This window comes from Pteropus medius, unplaced genomic scaffold (assembly GCF_902729225.1).
Source record: "Pteropus medius unplaced genomic scaffold, Ma_sr-lr_union100, whole genome shotgun sequence".
Lineage (NCBI taxonomy): Eukaryota > Metazoa > Chordata > Mammalia > Chiroptera > Pteropodidae > Pteropus > Pteropus medius.
Window position 1 is genome coordinate 18745992 of NW_024340849.1, and position 7350 is coordinate 18753341.

Here is a 7350-nt window from a genome sequence, read left to right on the forward strand (position 1 = left end):
TCGCCAGATGGTGATTTGCATAATTTATTCCCGTCCCCGGACTCTGATTGGTCACACCTTCGCTGACGCCAGAACCGAGACTCCCCAAAGTTTGAATGAAAGCGCCGCACACCCACCACGTGGACTCTTTGCACGCGCAGCCTTGAGTTCGCCCAGCCTGCTCCGTGCGCGGACTGCCGCGCTCCAGCCACCCCACTTTCTCCTAGTGCCCACTCCCAGACCCCAGACTCTTCGTTCTCCCCTGCCGCCCCAGGGGGACCATTGCCCGGAAACCCTGCGTCCGCTGTGGACGAGATCCCTGGAGAAGGAAGATCATCCTCTCCAAGGCGCAAAGCCACCCCCGCGCCCGGAATGATCTCTCCGCACCCCTGGCCAAGGGTCCGGATGGGGAAGAGCCACCTGGTGGCCCCTTTGGTCCTCCATTCACTCCAGCCCAGCGAAGCCCGCAACAGGTGTAGACAGAGTTAATAGACATAACCCGGCAGAGCTGAGGGACTGAGGACTGTGGCTGCGGCGTCAGGATCGCACATACCCTTCTGGGAGTCCTCGCTCCGCCACCGGCTGCAAAACTCGCTGCGAGCGGCTCAGCGGCTCAGCTTCTCCAAAGTCTTTCCTTCGTCCCCAATACCCGTGGTACCAGTTCCTACCGCTTAGGGATGTCGGGGGAAATTAAGAGATAATGTAATAGCGCGCCTAGTGCGGCGCCTGCCATGTGGTGAGCCCTCTTAACTTGGGCGTGGAGGATTGGGAGGACACCAGGCAACACTCTCCAAAGGAACAGTGAGCCGAGCTTCGGGGTCTCAGGCACGTGACTAGCGCTAGGTCTCAGCGGACGCGCGCAACTATCTGTTAAGTGGAATTAAGCAGTTTCTTCTTCTCATCTTTTCCCCCTTCTTTCTTTCCTTTTATTTGATCCGGGTCCCTGCACCTCCCTCAGGTCTCGGGTCCCGGCTTCGGCTCCGCCCGGGTGACCCCGGGACCCAAGGTGGCGAGCGCGGGAGAACTCGGCCCAGAGTCCGCGTCTGGTGCAGAGGAGCCGGAGCCGAGCCCGAAGGGCGGCGGCCAGGACACCTGGAGCGGGCTGCGCCTCAACAACCCTTAGAGACGCCAGGGCTGTGGGAGAGGTAGAAAGCGCCGCCGCAGGGCTGCGCACCGCCAACCCGCTGGGTTCCTGCCAGCCTGAGCTGGCACTGCAACACTGCACCTTTGGCTGCCAGTACCTGGCCGTCACCGGGAACTGGTCCCACTCCCGCCTGAGGAGGAAAACCACCCCAGCAGCCCCGCGCCGCCTCCTCCCTGGAAGAATTGTGTAAAGAAACCAGTCCCGAGGACCAGTTCTTGTTCCGACCTATCCTCTCTATTTTTGTTACTTTGGCTTCCCACGGAGAACGCTTTGTCTCTCCTGCGTGCTATAATTCATTAACGAGAAGCAGGCTGCTTAATTTTTTTAAGTCTAAAATGCACTTTATGAGATGGTAAATGGCCCCTCCAGGTATGTTGCTTCTGTCTCTCTCCTGCTCTCCTCTCTTGGCAAACTACACAGATATAAATCAGGATTATCTCCATTTTACAGATGGAAAAACTGAGTCATGGGGACAGGCTGCAGGTTTGAAGGAAATCTTGACAGTCTGGTCTCTCTCCTCTGCTCTAGGTTTAATTTGGCCAGTTAACCTCTAACTATGAGCCCCTGGGTACAATGTCTCCACCTTATCAGTAGCTGAGGCAGTAGGTAACTTATGAGGCAAAAAGCCCCTTCTCTGTTCTGAGTTGCTTAAAGCTAGAGTCCCTAGAACCATAACTGGACAGTGTGGAGGATATATGTTGGGGACCTTTGTCACAGGTTATAGTGAGATCCCCTAAGGGAGCTAGGTATTCCTGCAAAGTTGGTTATCTCGCTGCAGGGGGGACAGATTCAACAAAATCAACATCCATTTTTGAACTGCCAAGATTATGAAAGCATTTAAGTTTGATTGCTGGTTGGTTAGAATGCCCTCCTGTGTCTCTATATTAAAATATCATGTGAGAACTTTCAAGAACATAATGAAATTATAGTCGCAGCATTAGAGTAATGTATAACATCAACTGTTTGTCATGCATCATACTTTCCAGAAGAGCCACAAGGAAATCTGGAGAGCCTCCTGTGTAGATGAAGTCCCTGCCTGGGGAGTTTCAGCAGAAACTTCTGTTTGCGTTGTAGTCAAAATTTCAAGGTCTCAGGCTACTCTAGCAAAGGACTCCAGTTGTTCTTTCTGGCTGCCCAACATCTGAATACACTTTCTTATGTTGGAGGAATGAATCCCCTTCTTGTGAGAGGAGCCCACTTTCCACTACAGAGGCTGAAAAGCAAACACACACCTTTCCACTACAGAGGCTGAAAAGCAAACACACACCTTTCTATCCTCCTTTGTAGCTAGAATTTCCCATTTAAACTCAGCCTACCAAATTCTGAACTGGAAGCTAGTGCAGCTGGATGCATTCCACTCTGCTAATGGGGCAGCAGCAGAGGCAGCCAGCTCCGGCTTTCTGTGGCAGCAGTGAGGTTACCACCAGTGGGGTCACCACCAGATCAGTCTGCCTGAGTATATCTGCCGAGCCTGGTTCTTCTTTCCTGAAGAGATTGTGGTTGCTACCCAATATCGTTTTAATGAGTTCCTTTTTTGCATAAATGAGCCAGAGATCCTATTGCTTACAACTAAGAAGACTTGATCACCAGATGCTTATTGAGCAAATGCTAGGGGCAAAACAATTAGGCAGAGCACCCCTAGATGGGTGGCACCACCCCATCTTTCACCGCCCTCCCTTTCTCTCTCTGTCTTCCTGCCTTACTGGCCTCATCTTCTGTTCCTCTATCTGTGCTATCCAGTACCGTCCGACCCACGAGCTAGCTGTGGCTATCGAACACTCGAAATGTAGCTAGTCTGGACTGAGATGTCCCTTGAGTGTAAAATACACACCAGATTGCAAAGACTTAACAAATTTATATTTATATAAAGAAAAATATATATTACTGCACTCGTAATCTTTATGTTGGTTAAATGTTGAAATAACAATATTTTGGATCTACTGTGTTAAGTAAAATATAATGCTAAAATTAATTTCATCTTTCTCTTTTTACTTTTTATAATGTGGTTGCTGGAGAACTTTTAATTATATATGTGGCTCGCATTATATTTCTATTGATCATCATACAGCATCTAGATTTGGCCCTTGCTCTAGTTAATGCTTACTCTTATCCAACTTCAGATATCTGCTTGTGTCTTCAGGAAAACTTTCCCTGACCTCTGGCCTAGGTTTTCTATATTTGACATAAGAAATGTCCAAACTTGCAAAGAATTTTTATGAGTTTATTTGAGCCAAACTGATAACATATGCCGGAAGCAAAATCTCAAACGCTCCCAAGAATAACTGTTTGCAGTTTCTTTTACGCATTTGAGATTAAGGTGGGAACTTAAAGAAGATTACATGGAGGTGGGAGAACACAAGGCAAGGATTGGATTACAAAATAGTTAAGATTTTGTGCTCTCTTGAGGGTGGTCACCTATGAGAAGGAGGGGTCTGAAAGGGGGCATTTCAAAGGTGTGTTAACTCCAACGCTCAGAAACAATGGACAGGGCTGGCTTAAGGCAAAGATAAACCTTTAATAAAGAAGTTATATGCCCGGAGTGTGACTACTCACCATCGCCTGCCTAGTTAGGAATTTATGATCAGACGCCCTATAAGGCTACTTTCCATAGAATTCCTTTTCTGTCTACACCTATAAGCATGTTATTTTCTTTTATAAAACTTACCTAGGTCCGTAATTAGACATTATTTATTTAGCTATTTGATTAATGTCCATCTCCCTGTTAGAATATAAGCTCCATGAAAGCAGCAATTGGGTTTGTTTGTTTGTTTTTCCTCGTTCCCCTCCCAGAACCTGGCATAAAGCCTAACTCATAGAAAGAGCTCATTGAGTATTTGTTAAATGATTACATAAATGAAGTGTGTCATGAATCGCCAAGAAGGAGACTTGCCAAACTGATTTGACCACAGAACTCTCTCCCCAAGAAGGATGTAGGGGCTGTAACTACAGAGGAAATTAATTGAGCCCAAATTTAAATCTCCATTTGCAGTATGACCTCAGCTGTCTTACATGCCGAAGGTATAGGTAGGCTTGTTTGGGGTTTTTGTTGTTGTTTTCTATGTTTCCCTTCCTCAGCAAATCACAAACTCCAATTTCTTGAATTCTTCCACTTAGAAGACTTCTAAAAGAAGTTGAAAAGTTCTCTTTAATAAAGAGACTTGCATGCAAAGTCACACATGCAGTTCATGTGTGGTTGTATGTTTTTCTCCTGCATATATACAGGCACGGAGCCTGTGAAATAGTGGGTTTAACCACAGTTGGGGTAGTTTAAAGGAATTTACCTGAGAAACCAGGGGGAGAGATAGTGCATGATAAACGGCTACATTATCAATTGACCAAGAAGAGCATGAGACCTAGCGAAAGGCTGTCAAGTTCCACTCGCCACCCTCCCCCCTGTCCCCCCCCAAAAACCCCGGAGTGGCTTAGCTTAGAATGTCATTTTAATTCATTATATTAATAATCTTCCCCAACTAGCCCTACACAAAAATGCTAAATGATTACTGGGAGATCAGCCTGGGACTTCAGGATTCTGAGCAGGCCTGGAGATCAGCACCTCCCAGGGAAGGACCGTAGCCAGCACTGTGAGGAGGAAGCACAGCTGAGCAAACTAGGCAGGTTGACCTGCGGGGGCCATTTCTCTTGCCCAGCATTTCTATACAACATACCAGAGAAAGGAAAGGCTGAAGCAAGGGGGCTTGTTGCCACGCTGAGAAGCATTAAAAATATTTCAAATGGCAGAATGGAGGACTAGTTTACCAAATAAGTCCATTTTTAAATGCTCTAGGCATTTTCAAAGCTCAGCGTGGGGGATGGGAGAGATGACATTTAAACCTAATTTAAGCCTAATTTTAAAATGTCCATTTTGTAGCAAAGTTTGTTACAAAGAACTGACCCCAGAATCTCTAAACAGACCAATAACCACAAGAAAAGATTGATAGTGGCCAACTATCCTATCCACGCGGATCCCAAAAGTTCCAAATGTGTATGGTTCCCCAGACAAATTCTCTTTACCACCGAATCCTTGGTTAAATCTAATTTTTCACCTATTTCTGTACCTACACCTACATAGCAGATCATAGTTGGACATCACACACACACACACACACACACACACACACTCAGTTAAATTAAGGCCCAGTACCCTCAAGTGGTGTTTTAATTCTGCCTGGCAATCAACTATATTTCTTGGGTCATTTATGCCTCCTACTCCTTCTCCTCAACAATTCTCTCATATCCTTTCTTCTCCTCTCAGACCTCCAACATCTCTCCATCCTCACTCTCAGCTGATGACCCAACTTCCCATTTTACTAAGAAAATAATATCAGTCAGAAGAGAACATCTACAGGCCCCTGACATCATACTCATCAAGCCATTTGCATCTGTACCCATGTCCCCGGCCCCCTTCCCATCACTGAGGATGAACGGTCCATGTTTCTAAGTACCACCCGCACAGGTTGACACACCAAATTCCATCCCCTCTTGCTTCCACACAGACATCACTCCAACAATTTCTCCCTCTCTACTGGATCATTTCCATCAGCATACAAACTCCAGTTATGGTTTCTCCATCAAAAAAAAAAAAAAATTCCAGGAGAGAGGGGGAAGATGGCGGACTAGGTAAAAGCAGGGTTCATTCCTTCCCAGAACTGCACTGAAATTACAACCAAACTATAAAATAAACAATGCGGAGAATCCCCTGAAGTCCAGCTGATCATAACACCTACATTTGATAATATAAATGATCCACATTGAAGCTGGTAGGAGGGGCAAAGTCCCGAATCGGGCTGGACCCGCACCCGCGGATGGTGGAGGATCACCGGGAGGGAGAGCGAGGCTGCAGAGGCTCTCCTGAAGGAGATGGGGATCCTGGTCACAACTTGCAGGCTCTCCAGCCCAGGGTCCCAGCCCAGGGTCCCAGCCCAGGGAAGAGGAGATTCCAGTAACTCTGTAGAAACTACAGAGGATTCCGGCCGTCTGGGTGAGACAGAAGGCGACTGAGCCCCTAGACGTCCCTTTGAAGGACCCGCACAAAGGTTTTCTGACCTGCGGACACTCACTCACCCAGGACATCGGTGGCGGGTCTGAGGCTCACGTGGGATTCATTCTGAAAAAGTCTCCATTATCTGGAGTCAGAAAGAGGACTGGAAAGGCAGCCACCATTGTTCCTTAGTCTGGCCCCCCTGCAGATCACGCCACAGAGCCATTAGGAGATGCTGGTCTGAGGGGAATCAGCCCGTCCCACCTAACCTGCAGACTGCCGGGAGCAGTTGTTTATGGTTGGCTGCCAAGCCCTGAGCTGAGTGATTCAGACCGAAGTAGTCACAGCGGAGCAGCCATTGTTAAGAGCAGCATTTCTAATCCCAGCAACTGCGGCCAGCGCTGTGAGCCCCATTTCAGAGATAAGGTCAGGCAGATTGCTGCTGCCAGCACGAACTCGGGCAGGAATCGGGGACTTGTGGGCCAGTCCCAGACAGCAGTTGGTCTTGCTGTGATCTGGGTCATCTGCGGGCACTTACAACAGGTACCAAATTTCCAGCACGACTGAGGCTGTTTTGATCTGACTGCCACTGTCTCTCTGACTCACTCAACCTAAAGATTGCCTGGGGCACTGTTATTGGCTTGCTGCCAAGCGCAGGTCCGAGTGATTCAGGACCAAGTGTTCGCAGCGGGGCGGCCATCGTTGTGAGTGGCCTTTCCAATAGCAGCAAAAGCAGCCAGCCCTGTAAGCTACATTTCAATTCCCAGTGGTTGACCAGTGCTATGAGCCGCATTTCAACAGAAAACATGGCAGAGTGAAAGACGTCCCCAGATCTCTCCCCTTGAAACACAATAAGCTGAACATCTAAAATTCAACAAAAAACACCCAAACTGCACACCAGCACGTCTGAGCGTGGGATCTGCACATGAGAGCTACCACAGGTACTTTAAGGCATTATATAAACCAGGGATCAACAGGCTTAGACACCACCTACTGGAAACCAAAGGAAAAGAACCTTCTTTGCAACAGACTACAGACAGACCTTTATAAAATAAACCTTCTTTCTGGAAAACAGCATAATACACTTCCATTAATGCCCAGGTGGAGAAATAGTCCATTAAACACCATGAACAGGACATGGTTGCATAGCATAGCAGTTAGCACGTCTGCTTTACACACAGAAGGTCCTGGGTTGGCGCCCCAGTGGAGCTACGGTTCATGGTCTACGGTCCATGGTCTATAGTCCATG

At 47.8% G+C, this 7350-nt stretch overlaps 1 long non-coding RNA gene across 1 annotated transcript; it reads left to right on the plus strand.

The window, feature by feature from the left end:
• Nucleotides 1–46: 46 nt before the first annotated feature.
• On the plus strand, nt 47–3874 carry LOC120585550 (uncharacterized). The gene is made up of 2 exons (XR_005648412.1): nt 47–606; nt 938–3874. It is a non-coding gene; the product is annotated as an uncharacterized LOC120585550 (long non-coding RNA).
• Nucleotides 3875–7350: the final 3476 nt, after the last annotated feature.